Raw genomic sequence first — 16,691 nt, forward strand, 5'->3', positions numbered from 1 at the left:
AAGTAATTACCTCCTAGGCCTGTTGCTTCCTTGACAGAAGTCAATCTTTCTGTGAGCCTGTCTATTGTCTTTTTGCATTTAGGATAACATACCATGGGAATGTCAGAGGAATCCCCCTTTCCAGACCCATCAGGGCACAATCTCCCACCAGAGCACACGGCCACAAAACCCCTCATTGTTATCTCGTTGCCCAAATACCACTTTCATGTATTGTAAATGTTAACTATCCAATACCCAACAATGTAAAAGAAGTATGTGCTTCTCTGTTTTACTTTTTATCTAGTCTCAGAGATTCCCCACTTTGCTTTCTCTTGCCTCCCTAATCTACTACCAATAGATTTCATGTAAAACCCCCACCTTACATGTCCTCCATTGATTCTAGTGTATAAAATAAGCATATAAAGTTGGAGCATTTTCTCAATGTGTTGAGATTTTGTTTCTCAGCAATTATTGTTAGTTTGGCTCAAACTCTTTTAAGACTTTTTCTTAGGCTGAATGTTCTTTTGTCAACAAAGTACTTCAGATAGGCTTGGTGCAGAGTAAGAACTATAAAAGTGTTAAGTAAAAAGTAAGATAATTAGGTTTCACATTCATGATTGCTGGTGAACAGAAGGTAAAACAACTAACTGGTAATAGGCTAATGACATATGGCTGATTTGGAAATCTTATAACAATGAATAAGTGCCAATGTTTTTGTGGCAGCGTGGTTGGATGGCTAAACAGGAAGGGTAGGGCTGCAGGGATCTTTACCCCACTGGGTTACTTCACTAGGCAAGATATATGTTGGGGCTGTCCTGGGACTTACTGGGGAAACTACTGGTAGGTTACTTTTAGAACAGGATGAATATTCAAAGGAGGATTGGGATTTCTCAGATTGCTTACCTGGGCCATGGGTAAATTTGTTGAAAGAGGCAAACTGAGCCTGGGAATAGATTGGAGATATCCATTGTCATTCCTTCTTGCTAGACTTTTGGATAAATCAAGTAGAATTTTTAATCTTTAGTTCACTGTTTCTATCAATTATCATTTGTTGGTTGCTAGCACATAAATCACTTCTAACTAATTGAATTAGAGAAGTAATTTATTGGAAGCCAGGAAGCTCAAACAACCAAGAGAAAAGGCAAGGGAAAGGCCATTGAGGGGGTGGGGAACAGGGACAGCTGGATTGACACTAAAGGGTCAGTCAGCCTCTTCTTGTCCCTTGTTCCAGAGAGAGAAATCTGATCAGCCTCGTGTGGGTCCGGTTGGCTAGAGGAAGGAAGAACATCTAAGTTGGCAATCACATCTGACTATATCTGATGGAGAAGTCCCTGCAAAACAAAATCAAGGTGCTATTACTAGAAGAAGGGAGAACAAAAGTAGAGTGGACCAAAACAACAGATGTCCACCTCACTACTCTATATTGCTTCAAGCAACCGATGAAGAAGATGGAAGGTATAAGAAATTAAGGAGACCCTGAAAACTGATTTTAATCATTCTCCTTCATCCAGTTGCCTTTCCCTCTGATCCTGAAGCTAGATTCTAAACTCTGGACTTACATCAGAAAGAATCCCCAGTCTCTAATGGAATTCCCCTGAATCCTACCACAGTCTGACTTAAAAAACAAAACAAACAAACAAATAAATAAAAACCCACCAGCTCAAAACACTGTATGGATTTTTATAAAAATAATGATAGTTATTCTTCCATTAAATACTTTTTGGATGTCTTATCTGAAGGACAAATATGCCCAATCTCCTGCCTTTCAAAAATTTATAGTTAGGGAAGCAAGACAGACATATAAACAAATAAATTACATGATTACAATGCAGTGTGGAGAATAGTGTAATAGAAAGAAAGAAAGCATGCAGCTAAATCTGCCTAGGGGATTCAGTGGAAGTGATATTTGAACAAGGTCTTGAAAAATGAATGAGCACTTATAATTTTAAATTGAGACATTTAATATAAAAACAAAATTGTGACCCCAAATTATAAAAATTATTCACACTGCCGTCAGGGACACCAATTTCATTTACTGGCAACATATATATTATTCTTTGGTCTTCTAAGGCTAAGAAGTGAGCTGGCAAATAATACCCAATAAAGTTGAACAGTGAAAAGCAAATGTCCACATTCCTAAATTACAGCAATTTGTTAAAAAAAAAAAAAAAAAAAAAAAAGCCTGTTTCTAATGACTGAACTTAACTAACTACATCTGAAATGTGCCAGGTCCTCCAGGACCATGGAAACCCCTCAGCAGCTTGACCCCTCATTCATTGACCAAGCAACTTGAAAGTCAGAACCTGTCCTGGATCAAGCAGGGGAATTGGGTCAGCTCCTGACTTTTTATTACAGGGGCTACTTTCTGATCTTGGCTAGAACTCATTTATAGTATGCCTTTGGTTGGTAATGTGTCTGCACTTCAGTCTTCTCTAGGATCTGTAACATGAGAGTCAGAAATATAGTAGTAACAAAGAACTCAAAATTAGTGTGGATAAAAAGAATCTCATCACAAAATCCTATCTAATAAAAGAGTAATATGCAAATTGACCATCACTCTAACACACAAGATGGCTGTGCCCATGTGGTCAAAGATGGCTATCCCCATGTGGACACAGATGGCTGCCACAAAATGGCCAATAGGAGAGGGCAGTTGGAGGGGCCAGGCCTGCAAAGAAGGCCAGTTGGGAGTGATCAAGCTTGTAGGGGAGGGCAGTTAGGGGTGACCAGGGTGCAGAGGAGGGAAGTTGGGGGAGACTGGGCCTGCAGGGAAGGGCAGTTGGGGGTGAGGGGGACCCAGGCCTGCAGGGGAAGGCAGTTGGAGGGGACCAGACCTTCAGGGGAGAGCAGTTAGGGATGATCAGACCTTTAGGGGAGGGCAGTTAGGGGTGAGCAGGCCTGCAGAGGAGGGCAGTTAGGGGTTACCAGGTCTTCAGGGAAGTGCAGTTAGAGGCAAGGAGGCTGGCAGGGAAGTGGTTAGGGGGTGATCAGGCTGTCAGGCAGAAGCAGTTAGGGGCAATCAGGAAGGCAGGCAGACTGGCAGTTGGGAGTCAGCAGTCCTGGATTGGAGAGGGTGCAGGCTGGGCTGAGGGACACCACCCCATGCACAAATTTTGTGCACCAGGCCTCTAATAGAATAGTAAAATAGAATAATTAACGGATGATTCTCAACTTAGTAAAAATATTGTCAGAATTTCTTATAACCGGAGGGTATTTTTCTCTGGCAAATTAATATTTCTAAAGTGTTGGAAAATATTTTTCTTTTATGTTGATATGCCTGTTTTACCTTGTTGCATGTTATGTATTGCTCTGTAAACTACATCAGATCACTTTTTAGATCAGGGTATGAAAACAAAGAGAAAATGAATGGGTGAAGAACTGGCTCTTATTTAAAAAATTGCATCAGTTATTTAATTGGAGTTAATGAAAACTGTCCAGAATCCAATACAATTGTTCCTTTGGCTCTATTAGTTTGCGACAGATAAACTAAGAGTTAGAAGACTGAATTTTGTCATGGCTCTGCTTCTACCTCCCTGTGTGAGCCTAGGTAAAAGACTAAGATGACCCTGATGGATTGAGGAAATTTCCACATGAGGTGGTTAGCCCTACCCCCTGAAATCCCTTCATGACACTTATCAATTTACCTCAAGTGTTATCACTACTTAAAATAAATCAGCCAAAACCATATAATCTGTGAGATGTCAATGTAGACATATTTGGTTGAGCTCCTCTGTTGTTTTAGTAAAATTCCTGCTATCTATTTACTTAAAACCTCTCTGATACAAAATCTAATTTAAAGGGCATGCAGGCAAAAATAGCACTTCTGTAGGCTGTTGGTAGGTAGGGATAGATTCAGGTTACTTATGAATTTCCCACTTGTGACAACTTAAAGCAACTTGCTCAATAGTTACATGATGAGCATTCATATAACTACTATACCAGTAATAGATAGTCTTTCCTAAGTGTTGGTGGGGAGAATTCCTTAAACATAGCATTTTGATAGATTTAATTTATGTATTGAATTGTTTTATTATCAGAGATTTCATTCAAATTTTCTCAGGATCATCTCAAGCTGTATAACACAGGAGGTTTAAGGATGCACATACATTTATTTTTTAGCATCTAAAACTTGGAATACCAGTCTTTTTATATAAATTTGGAACTTCAGTTTAATTATTATTATTATTTTTTAGGATTCTACATTTTTTTCATCTTTCTATTTTTCATAGATTTTCATGAATTCTTGCTTATGAAACCTTTCTCTATATCAGATGTTCATAATTGAGAAAAAGATGGGTGGACTGGAAGAAGAGAGATCATCATAGAAACCCACACGGAGCTAAATGGAATCTGGAATACAATTCAGAGATGAGTGTTCCAAATTATTTTTTTCTCTGTCCGGATGATGGATTAATAAGGGGATGAATCAATTGATCAATCAAACTCAATCAATGAGAATGGGGCAGAGCTCATCTGAGTGGAGATGGATGGCACTTGAAAGTGAATTAGTGACTGATTTGGAGAGAGTTCAGTGGAATAGAGCTAACAATGTCAAATAAGGTTAACTTGTGTATATTGCTGATAGGATGCAAGCTGGGTAACAAAGAGTAAATTCTATCCGACAGCCTCCAGCTGCCTGTGAAGCTGACCCAGAGGTTGCTTCAGATCTGATGGATTGAAACAAGTCCATATGATATTCTTTTCTTAGTCCTGTAATTTGTATAATGACATGTATCAAGCCTAGAAACCTACATTAAGTATCTGAATACATCTGCACAAAGGAAAACAACTCCCAACAATGCCTCCATGACAATGCACTGTTGGTTGCTAATTAGAAAAAAGCACGAATTATAATTAGGAGACATTCTGTTGCTTGCTGGAGGGCTCCTTCCCTAACTGGTTTAAATATTCAGCTCTATAGGGCAACCACCTGGTTGGGGAAAAAAATCTTTGCTAGGAGGTGTTAGCAATGCATATTTACTTGTTCTTTTAGTCATGTTATTTGTGCACAAGCTCAAAAATCAAGCCAAGTTACAGATGGCCATTAATATGACCACTACTGGGCCCCAGGAGACAAAGTTCCTCTCATGTCAATGCATCATCTGTGCCCCTAAGCCACTGCCCTTCCTCTTTGTCCTTTTTCCCCCAGGTATTGACAGTCAACACCTCATCAAGGTGATTGCCAAGCAGAGGAGGAACATTTTGTAATGCATCCTGAAAGAATGTCAGACCCAGACTTTTAGCAGATTCTCGTAGGCAAAGCTAAGCCAAAGCGAAAGTGTGTGCCTCGCATCCTCTCAGCCTCTGAAGCCCCTGCAAGATTCCTGCCTGGATCCCACAGTTTTGATCAGTCAGGCAACACCAGTGAATGAAGACATTAGTGTTGGAAATCCCTGAGGGGTTTATTTACTCTGAAAAGTTTTTTTTTTTTTTTTTTTGAAAAATATAATGATGGGGGTTTATTTTCTACCATATCTATTTCCCCCTCGTTTCTGTATCATTAGGAAACAGTGTTCAATACTTGGCAGTCTCCCTCTAGGGCCTAGAGTCTAGGCTTATGTTTCTGCCCCTCCCCCACGCTCCTTTTCCCCAGCAAACAGGGGCAGACAGTGGATTTTGAATGCCCTGCTTGTGGCAGGCTTCCCCTTGCTGGCTCCCAGCCAGACCTGGCCTTGTTGTGCAGCAGGCTGGCTGGGTTACTGGGATACCCAGGGGTGACTCGTGGCGCTGACAGTATTCTGGTGGATTGAGCTGATTAGTCACAGCCAACTGCTTGTTTTCAGGGATTTATTCCATTTTCCTATTTTGCCAACATCATCTAATTGAGGACCAGATGCGTTTAATCAGCATCGTATGCAGTGCAAGGGGCTTCAAAAATCTTCCAGGAATCTAATGCCCAGGTCTGACTACATAGGTTCCCCCTGTTCATTCTGAGTTAGTATGTGACTTTTAAAGGTGCAGGTGAACATATGGTGCTTTTCTTTTCAGCACAGAATGAAACACTGTTTTGGAGACAGGAAAGCAAGCATGAATATATATTTTAAGGGCTGTAAATCTGTGCACATTTTCTGGAGACAATTTGGGTCTATCTATCAAGATTAAAATGCACATACACTTGACAGAAGAATTTCTGTCAAAGCATGTATGTCCAAAATATATTAATGTATGTGTTCAAGGAAGAGTGTATATGAATATTTATACAGCATTGTTTACAATAGCCAAAGATTAGAAACAGTCTAAATGACCATTTAATAGGGAACTGGTTAAATAAATTACCATACTACAGAGTTTTTATCAATTATTAAAAGAATGAGACATGCCTATATGTAACAATGTGGAAAATTGTCAGGATACATCAGGTATCTAAGAAGGGATGGGCAATGCTGCCATTTATGTAAAAAAAAAAATGGCTAAATGTACACACTTGTGTATGTTTGTGTATATGTAGCCTATCTTGAAATCAGCAATTGCCTCTGATGAAGAGAACTAGACAGCTGAGAGAGGAGGGTGGGAGGAATCTTACTTTTCATTGCATGCCCTTCCACAAAGCTTAAAATGTGTTCCTTCTGCATATAATCCCTGTTCAAATAAGTGCACAATTAAACCAGCAATAAATAAAGACGTTAATTTTTCATCTTCTCTTGAGGATTTCTTCTTACTGGTTGCTTTCCACAAAAAGGACTTTCTTCCTGGGCCTGAGGGTCAGAGAGATCTTTAGTTCTGGCTCCTGCTGGCTAGCCATGTGTTACTTAGCAAATTATTTAGTGTTGCCTAAAGCCTCACCTTTATTCCTCCTGAAAAAGAGATTAATAATATCTTAAAACGTACTATGAGGCGTAAATAGAACGAGGTCCCTCTCATAATGCCTAGGACACAATCCTTAATGGGGCCTTGGTAGAAGGTCCCACCCCTTTGGAGACTTCTAGAGGTAATGCTGGTGGGACAGGTGTTTCTAAGCACCTCACTGAAGCCAGAATTTTGTTTGCCCTTCTTTGAAGGCACGTCTTCCCCTCCTGGCCCACTTAAAGGTATTAGGGCTTTACTAGATTAAAACAAACAAAAGAAGACAAGAAGATATCATACAGAAAATAAACAAAACCTCATCTCCACCAGTGTTATGATTCAAAACAGGTCTCCGATGAGGGCCTCGGGCTGGCGTTGGAGCAGGTGGGGCCATGTCCCACTGAGCATGCAGCCTCCGCCCAGGGCCCCTGAAACTTTCTGGTTCCCTGTGGCTGTGACCAGAGGTCCCTCTGGGGTCTTCACAGTCTGGCAGCTGCTCAGCCTAGGAGGACCAAACAGCCAAATGGCTACCCAGAGTCTTTTGTCCCTAGTCTCCTGAGGTCTCTGATTTTAGGAAGAATATATATTTTTAAAAATTCTTTTTATTTTTAGTTTTCAAATACGTCTAAAACGTTGTTGTTGTTGTTGTTGTTGTTTTGGGGGGAGAAGACTTTTGGAATAAACTGCTCTCTGGGAGGACTACTGTGGTAAGGGAGTGTGTTGCATGTATGTGAGTGGGTGGGTGATACTTTTTGGAGATCAGCAGAGAATCTGAAGCATCTGAAATGTTTTGCTTTAGTTCCCCTGTGGCCTTGGTCTGATTGCAGTCTACCACATCCTGGGTAGTTTTATACACACCAACTTCAGAGGCTGCTGAAGCCAGAGCCATGGCCTTGAAGCCTGATGACAGGCTCTGGAGACAGACCTGGAACCCATCTGTTCTTCCCAGCTTTTGTGTCTTCTGGTGTGTAGGTTCATAGGTATGTATCTCTGTAGGGATGAACATGTCTGTGTGTGACCGAGGGAACAGTACTGAGTGCCTGTCTCCATGACCGAATGCTCACCACATTGCATGATCCACATCGGTTTATAGTGTGCAGTTTGTAGTCTAGTGAAGGGTGCTGGCTGTGGAGACAGACAAGCCTTTTTCCTTTCTAGCTAGGTGTCCCTGGTACCTTAGTTTGTTCAGGCTGCCATAACAGAATACCATAAACTGGGTGGCTTATAAATAACACAAGTGTATTTCTCACAGTTCTGAAGGCTGATAAGTTCAAGATCAAGGCCCTGACAGATTCAGTGTCTGGTGAGGGCCCACTTCCTTATAAGCAGTGCCTTCTTGTTTGTTATCTCACGTGGCAGAAGAAGGGGTAAGGGATTTCTCTGGAATCTCTTTTATAAGGATACTAATCTCTCATGTTCCATCCTCATGACCTAATCACAGATCCCACCTCCTAATGCCACATTGGGGTTCAGGATTTCAACACACACATTTTTAGGGAACACAAACATTCAGATCATAGCACCTGGGTAAGTTACTGTATCTCCTGAAGTCTTTGTTTCTTCATTCCTGACAGAGGAGTATAAAGGTACCTGCCTCATGGGGTATGTGGTCAGCATAGTAACTGGCCCATAGGGAGCCCACAGGCAGGGGCAGTGCTGACCTGATGCTGGCTGACTTTTCACTTGATAGTGAATTCCTGCAGTTTAGACACTGTGTCTTTCTCTATTCTATCCCCAGTGCCCAGCATATTACCCAAACACCTGATGAATAAATGATTGACAAATGAATACATGAGATCCCCAAAGCATAATGGCAATGTGACTGGTTTTGTGACACATTTTCCATTCCTATTTGACTGGCATCTTTGGCAGACCCCCTTTTAACATTATTTCCTTCTTGAAATATTTCTTCTACCCTTAGAAAATTCTCCTGCTTCTATGTATTGCTTCATAAATTATATTTCATCTTCTGCTGTTATAACTTGTTCTCTCTCTCTCTCTCTCTCTCTCTCTCTCTCTCTGTCTCTCTCTCTCTCTCTCTCTCTTTCTCTCTCTCTCTCTCTCTCTCTCTCTCTCTCTCTCTCTCTCTCTCTCTCTCTCTCTTTTTTGTCTTGAGAAACTCTCTCGCCGAAACCGGTTTGGCTCAATGGATAGAGCGTCAGCCTGCGGAGTGAAAGGTCCCAGGTTCGATTCTGGTCAAGGGCATGTACCTTGGTTGTGGGCACATCCCCAGTAGGGAGTGTGCAAGAGGAAACTGATTGATGATTCTCTCTCATCAATGTTTCTAACTCTCTATCCCTCTCTCTTCCTCTCTGTAAAAAAAAAAACCCCAATAAAATATATTTTTTAAAAAAGAAAAAGAAAAAAAGAAACTCTCTCATTCTCAAGGCCAATATAAAAGAGAAAGAAAGAAAAAGGATCTCCGAGATTTATCGCATTTTATTAGTATTTTTTCTTTTTTATAGTAATTATTTCTTTATTTTATTTTTCCCATCACTATTTATCCACACCCCCAGTTCCTCTTCTACCTCCCCAATCTTCTCCCCGCTGCAATTTCTATAATGTTGTCAGTGTACATATATTTTGTTAGTATTTCTTGTTACTTAAAGTATATAATTGGCTAAAGAGTAACCGAAGATTTGCTTTTCAGAGTTTTATGTACAGAATTTTCTTAGGTTTACCTTGTGACATTCAATATGTATCCTGGACTTTTCCCCCACAAACTTGAGTTGGACCCCCCCGCCCCTTTTTTTTTTTTTTTTAATCCTCACCTGAGGATATGTTTTAATTGATTTTGAGAGAGAGAGAGAGAGAGAGAGAGAGAGAGCAAGAAAACATTGACCAGTTGCCTCCTATAGGTGCCCAACTAGGAGTCAAACCTGCAATCTTTTGGTCTATGGGATGATGCTCCAATCAATGGAGCAACTTGGTGTAGCTACATCTAAATTCAAAATAGACCACTCCTGAATCAGTTCAAAATATAATGATGGCTTTCTTTTGTATTTGACCTAAAGATTACTGTAACATAGCACTTAATAAATGGGAATAATTTAATGTCAAATTTCCCCCCAAATATTAATATTGTGATTATACAGGTTACATACTAGAGCTTTTCTGCTTCCTGGGTAAAAACCCTCTTCATTTCTGCTTTTCCGACATGACCAAACTAGGCTCTGAAACCTTGTTGGCAACTTTAGAATTAGAGCAAGAAAAAGATGGAAGAGATTATAGAAATCACCCCGTCCAACCACTTCATTTTACACAGAAATTGCATGACTTAACCAGGATTAAAATGCTAGTTAGTGGCAGGGTAGCCATATCTCCTAAATCATCTTTCAGTGATTTTTCTAACTTACCTAATGCCTTTCCTCCTACCCTTATAATTTAGCAGTTTTATTGATGTATATTCTGACATTCTTAATTTAAATAATTTGAGGATTGATGACAGAAAATTGATTTCATTGAGGAAATTCCACAGGTAGTGATGGTGTTAAATTATTAAAATAAATTATTTTAATAAAAATTATTAAATTGAAAAAAATTATTAAAATGAAAACAGAAATTAAGGCTCAAATGAAATATGTCTGGGATCACATTTGGCATGAGGACTTGCATTTTGTAATTTATTTGTTATCTAGGTATGGAGATGAGTCTAGTGCACATGAAATGATTGGTGAACAGATGTTTTGTGAGGTGATTATATGGTGCAGAGAACATTTTTGTTGAGGTATGTAGGAGGAGGTGGGACTAAATCCAGACCTGAAGAATGAGGAAGGTTTGAATATGCAGTTGTAGAAACAGGGCTTCCACGTAATAGCAAGCAGCATGTATGAAGTCATGGATAGGGCAGTGGAGCCATGGCAGGGGGAGGGGTGTGTCTTTTATGTTCATGGGGGCAGGTGAGGAAACCAGTCTGCCTAAAAAATAAGGCAAAAAAAAAAAAAAGAAAAAGAAAAAATCAGTAGAATCAGAAAAAGAAAGAAAGAAAGAAAGAAAGAAAGAAAGAAAGAAAGAAAGAAAAAAAGAAAGAAAGACCCAGTTGCTAGGGTTGAGTCAGATTATGAAGGATTTTGAAAGAAATATAGAAGAGGTCAGGCTTGTAGACCACAGGAAGCTCACCTTACATTTTAAGCTAAATTATGACTCTCTAGAGACCTGTTGGAGACTGTTACTTGGGCAGTTGGGTTTGGAGAATCTGGGTGATTAGTTATGAGGCACTTGAGTCTCTAGGCAAGAAATGTAAGATGGCAGAGACAAGTGGAGAAAAGGAGAAAATATGAAGGCATTTTAAAGTAATAATCACTGGGATAACTTTAGATTTGGTAGATTAAGAGAGAAAAAATTGTTCAAAGTTGTATTCAAAGGTTTGAACCTGGTTGACCAAACTCCAAGAAGTTGCTCTGTGTTCCTGACTGAAGCTGAGTGCTCTAATAAAACCTATTCCAGGTTGGCAGTCTTTCTCCCCCCATATCTCTTTTCTTCTTGTTTCAAGTTACAGAGCTGTTGTATTGAAGGCGTGTTTTATTTCCCTTAAGGAAAAACAATATTTGTAAAAAAAAAAAAAAAAAAAAGTTGCTTAGTTCATTGCACCTGCCTTCTGATTATTGTTGACCTTGCCGCTTTGTTATCTCATTGTCAAATATGTAGAGAAAGATCCTGGAACCCATTAGTCTCTGCAGGTGAGAATATATTTGATCTATGGGAGAAAACAAAATTATTTACCTGGAATGTTTGTTCTCTGACTAATGAGTTCCCAAAGGTTTATATCTATAACTAAGGGAGTCAGTTGGGGGGACCTGGATAATACTAGGAGACTGATGAGATTTAAAAAGATACTAGGACACAGAAGTCTGAAGATCTTTTACAAAGAGTGGAATTTTTTTCTGTTCCAAGGGACATCCCATTCTAGCACTGCCATATCTCCCTTATCCTGAGAGGCTGAGAAGAAGATACAGTAGGAGAGGACTGTGCCATAAGTTTTCCTGATGCCAGAAAATATTTATGTAGTAAATACATTATTAGTATTATTATTTAATCCTCACAGTAATCTTGTCAGATAGATATAATTATCATTCTCATTTTATATTATAGATAATGATACTGGCAAAGGCTGAGAGAGGTAAAATGAGTTGGGTATTAAACCAGCCATCTGACTATAATCCTGAATTTTTCTCACTCTACTGAGCAGAACATGGGCAAGAAGTCAGGCACAGTGAATCTGCTAACTTGTTTACATGTTTTATTTTTCAATTTTGGACATTGTTTCTTTATGGATTATTTGGATTTGTCTGTTACAACAAGGAATTTGAGGATTGTAAGTTTCTTTTCATTGGCTTTCAGGGCCTGTGAATCAATTCTACTACAAGTCATCTTTAACAGCTGTTCAAATTATCCAGTAAATCTAACAGTAAATTCTTATTTTGCTTTTTACAAGGTCCTGCTTGACTTGGGGAAAAATGGGTGTTCCATTTTTCTCACTGTATTTAGCTTCCTGGAATGGTAACTTCTACCTGATCTTTGGGACCTTGGCTCAAAGCCAAGGTGGTTGTACAAGGGAAGGATAAAGTGTCTGAGTTTAGCCATATTTACAAGGGCAGCAGTTTGAAAAAAAATGTTGCCACATGGTTGAAGGAAATCTTGGTTTCCAAGCACATTTCATGTTGTTTGCCATGATTTCCCTCCTTCATCCCCCATTAGGCTTTCTTTTTGTTTGTCTGTTTTTTTAGAGTTTTTAACCTTTTTTAATTTTTAAAAAAATCCTCACCCACGGATATGTTTTTATTGATTTTAGAGAAGAACAGAGAGAGAAAGAGAGAAACATCAATCGGTTGCCTTCAACATGTGCCTCAACCAGGGATTTAATACACAACCTAGGTGTGTGTCCTGACCAGGAATCGAACCCGAAACTTTTGGGTGTAGAGAATGTCCCTCCAAACAACTGAGCCACTGGTCAGGAACCCCATTAGGCTTTCTCAATCAGTTTGTCTTTTGGCCTCTTGTCACTCTAAAATAGAGTTCTATGAAAGGTATTGTGTTTTCTGCTTGAACCTGTGGCAAATCATTAACATTGCTCCTATTTTAAATTCCAAAAAGATATGTTAGTCACCAAAGAAAATTGGCTGGCATTTCTTCTATGTGTGATACAATCATTGCATTCCCCAACTAAAGAGATCCTGAAAGGCCTGCTTGTTCTTTCTACCTTGTTCCTTTCTCCTTGACACGGGTCCATTAAAAATATCCTCAGAAAAGGCATCACATTTATTAACCCCTTTAAGAGAGTCCAACTTTTTATTATTAATTCTAGTGTTTAGCAATTTAGACTGTGTTTAAATAACAAAACAGATGATGACAAGTTTGACCAACTCTATAGCCAGGTTCCTGTTTGTCTTGACAGGATATACAGCCAGTTGAATTGATGATGTTAACATTATCTTTTCATAAGGAGGGAGACACCAGATTGGATTATATGACCCTCAGGTCACAATGAGAGACCTAACCTCATTATCAGTAAATTTATCCTTCACCTAATCTCAATCCTTCAAGGGTGTTATTCAAGTAAACCTCTGAAGCTGCCCTAAGGAGGTGGCAATAGCCTCTTGGCATTTACTATGTAAGAAACCTCCATATACTAGAAGGTGAGAAACTTTGGATTCCTAGAATAAATCATTAGAGACCTTTTGCTCCTCATGTCATCCTAAGGACCTAAAATTGCTCATTAAATGAAATATCTTAAAAACAGATTAGTAAAAAGCCCAACAGTTTAAAGCATTTGGTAAAAATGATTTATTATTCTTAAAAAAAAAAAAAAAAGACTTCTTATTGATTTTTAAAGAGAGAGGAAGGGAGAGGAAGAGAGACATAGAAACATCAATGAGAAGGAAAACATTGATCAGCTGCCTCCTGCACACCCACACCAGGAATGGAGCCCAAAACCCAGCAATGTGCCCTGATGCATGGGTCAACGCTCAACCACTGAGCCACATTATTATTTAGAAAAACCAGTCTCAGAGTGTACAATGAGCCCTCCACCCGGAAGAAGACAAAGGAAGGTGATGGAACAAGACCAAGTTGTAGGGAGTGGAGCCAAGCCATTGGCCTAATCATTCCTGCCCAACAACTGTCATGACTTTAGAGCAGGCATTCTCTCTCACTACTCAAACCTACCTCTTTCTCTCTCACTATTCAAACCTATCTCTGTGCAATGCTGCAGTGTTGCTTTCATTTCATTTAACCACTTAGTAATGTTTCCTATGTATTCACAGTTGACCTTGTCATTTTCAAATCCTCTTGTTTGAAGGTCCTTGCTTAAGACTACTTCATTACCATCTGAAGCAGAAATGTCTGACTCCATCTTAGTGAGGGCTGATTAGTCCTAGCAAATCCTTAAAGTGCCTGACCAGATGAAATGAGATGAGAGACCCACACTAGTGCTCTGAGCAGGGCAGTGTCATTGACCCCCATCAGAGCTGGCAAAAGGATGATTTATCCTGAATGAAGGGAAGCTCTTTGAGCTTTAACAGTTTGCTCACCTAAAAATGTAACATTTTAGAGGATTTTGAATTTAATTCTATCATCAGCCCCCCCACCTTTGTGTGGGGGGCTGATGATAGAATTAAATTTTAAATTTTTAAAAATTTATCATTATTGTTGAAAGTATTACAGGTGTCCCCTTCTCCTCCTCCCCTCGTTGACTCCTTTCACTGGCTTCTGCCTCCTCCCCAGGCTTTCACCACACTTGTCTGTTCATGGGTTATGCATATCCTATAAAATAAAAGTGTAATATGTAAATCAAACCAAACAGTTGCTATGACGTGCACTGACTACCAGGGGACAGACCCTCAAAGCAGGAGCTACCTCTGGTGGTCAGGGGGAGCTCAGCTCAGCCAGAAGCCAGGCTCATAGCTGGCGAGCGCAGTGGCAGTGGTGGGAGCTTCTCCCACTTCTACTGAATGCAGGCGGTAAGGATCAAGGGGTCCCGGACTGCAAGAGCCCCGGACTGCAGGAGGGATGTCTGGATGCCAGCAGGCAGACATCCCCTGAGGGGTCCTGGACTGCAAGAGGGTGCGGGCTGGGCTGATGGACCCTCCCCTACCAGTGCACGAATCTCATGTACCGGGCCTCTAGTATACATATAAATTCTTTGGTTAATCACTCCCACCCTTCCCTTTGAGATTCCAATCTGTTGCATGCTTCAATGTCTCTGGATTTATTTTGTTCATTAGATTCCACATATAAGTGAGATCATGTAATACTTGTCTTTCTCTGACTGGCTTATTTCACTTAGCAGAATACTTTCCAGGTCCTTCCATGTTGTCTCAAAGGGTAAGAGATTTTTTAATTAACTGTACATGCTATAAAGTTCATGGGTGACACTCAGGTTTTTATTGGGATTTTAAGGTAGGACAGGCTCTTTTTTATTCTTTTAAAATTATTTTTAAATTTAACATTTAACAGTTTAACATTCAATATTATTTTATATTAGTTTCCAGTGTATAGCATAGTGGTTTGACAATAATATACTTTACAAAGTGTTCCCTTGATATTTCCAGTACCCACCTGGCACTATACATAGTTATTACAATACTAGAGACCAGTTGCATAAAAATTCATGCACTGGAGGGGTTCCCTCAGCCTGGCCTGCCCCCTTTCACAGTCCGGGAGCCCCCAGGGGCAGGAGGCAATCCAGTGATCAGGGGAAGGCAAGGCCCCCATCACACCTCTGCTGCTACCACTGCTGGCAGCGCAAGCCTCAGCCAGCCCTGGGTACCTGAGCCTTGGGTGGCCCTGGTGGCTGGGCAGCTGCCACTAAGGCTTACCTGTGCCTTGGGCATCTGCTAGGCAGCCACCATCTGAGGCTTGCCTGTGTCTTGGGAGTCGGGTGGGAGCAGCCCCAGCCATGTCACGTGCCTGCTGCCTCGGTGGGGCTGAGGGAATTGGGAGCCACCATCTTGTGCCTGTGGGAGCTGCCATCTTTGAGGGTGTGGCAGTCAATTATTCCCTCCTTATTGTCTGTGGGTGCCACCATCTTTGTGAGGGTGTGACAGTCAATTAGCATATCTTCTCTTTATTATAATATATAGGATTATTGACTATATTCTTGATGTTGTACTTTACGTCCCCATGACTACTTTGTAACTATCAATTTTTACTTCTTAATCCCTTCATCATTTTTACCCAGTCCACCAAACACGGTTCCCCTCTGACAGCCTTCAGTCTGTTCTCAATATCTTTAAATCTGTTTCTATTTTGTTTGTTTATTTTGTGCTTTAGATCTCATTTAAGTGACATTATATGATGTTTGTCTTTTTTCTGACTGACTTATTTCACTCAGCATAATATCCTTTGGATCCATCCATGTTGCTACAAATGGTAAGCTTTCATTCTTTCTTATGGCTGAGTAATATTTCAATGTATATATATGTATCATCACTTTTTATCTATTCATCTATTGATGGGCATTTAGGTTGCTTCCAAATCTTGGCTATTTGTAAAAAATGCTGCAATAGCCCTAGCTGGTTTGGCTCAGTGGATTGAGGATTAGTCTGCAGTCCAAAAGGTCCCAGGTTTGATTCCTGTCAAGGGCACACAGGCCCTGATCAGGGTGTGTGCAGGAGGCAGCCAATCAATGTATTTCTCTCACATCGATGTTTGTCTCTGTCTTTCCCTCTCCCACTCTCCCTAAAAATCTAAAAATCAATGGAAAAATATCATTGGGTGAGGATTAACAAGAAAATAAAAAAATTGCTGCAATGAAGATAGGGGTGCACATATTCTTTCTAACAGTTGTTTGTTGATTTATTGATGATAACCTCTCTGGCAGATGTGAGTTGATATCTCAATATTGTATGTATGTATGTTTTTATTTATTTATAAATCTTTATTGTTGAAAGTATTACATATGTCCCCTTTCCCCTTCACCTCCCCACACA

Source organism: Pipistrellus hanaki (genome assembly GCF_964339955.1).
Source record: "Pipistrellus hanaki genome assembly, chromosome: 4".
Classification (NCBI taxonomy): domain Eukaryota; kingdom Metazoa; phylum Chordata; class Mammalia; order Chiroptera; family Vespertilionidae; genus Pipistrellus; species Pipistrellus hanaki.